Source organism: Echinococcus granulosus (genome assembly GCF_000524195.1).
Source record: "Echinococcus granulosus chromosome Unknown EG_S00132, whole genome shotgun sequence".
Lineage (NCBI taxonomy): Eukaryota > Metazoa > Platyhelminthes > Cestoda > Cyclophyllidea > Taeniidae > Echinococcus > Echinococcus granulosus.
In genome coordinates, this window is record NW_020170512.1 from 210,995 (window position 1) to 211,606 (window position 612).

The window sequence follows — 612 nt, forward strand, 5'->3', positions numbered from 1 at the left end:
ATTGGAAGAGAGGTGTAATTTCCGGCGTCTCAGACATCCCCAGCAGTTTCACCTTGCAAAGACGTGAAAAAGCATACGACTCCCTTCTCCTCCTGTTCCCGCATCGCTTTTATTTCTCAAGTATCTATTCTATTTCCCACATAGTCATATGTAGCCACTTTAGCGCCTAGGGATGATAATCTGTAGGAGAAATGAGCGGTGAATGCACTCTCCATTTCTGCTCACCGAATCTCCCTTTCGCAGCTGTGATGACCCATCGACAATTATTTGTGGTTTTTTAAGGCTTTTATTCGTAAAATCAGGATAAAAAGAAGAACTCACACAGATGGGACGGTAATGCTAATGTCTAGTTGAATCAAATCAAGAGTAAAATTGAGAACTTGACTAGCACTTCCAGTATCAAAAGCGGTGACTGCGTCCATGTGTTCTGCCACAAGAATAACCAAATCCCAACGCTGAATGGTGCCGGTAGAGGATACGACTTTCGTAAGGAGTCGCAGATCCTTCAGATGCAGCACGTCATCAGTCGCGGGGTTCTAATCCCGAAAGGCAGGTACGCAAATTCCCACTGAGGGTGTATTTGTGTTAATGCAGTTTGAGCCACCCGATAGA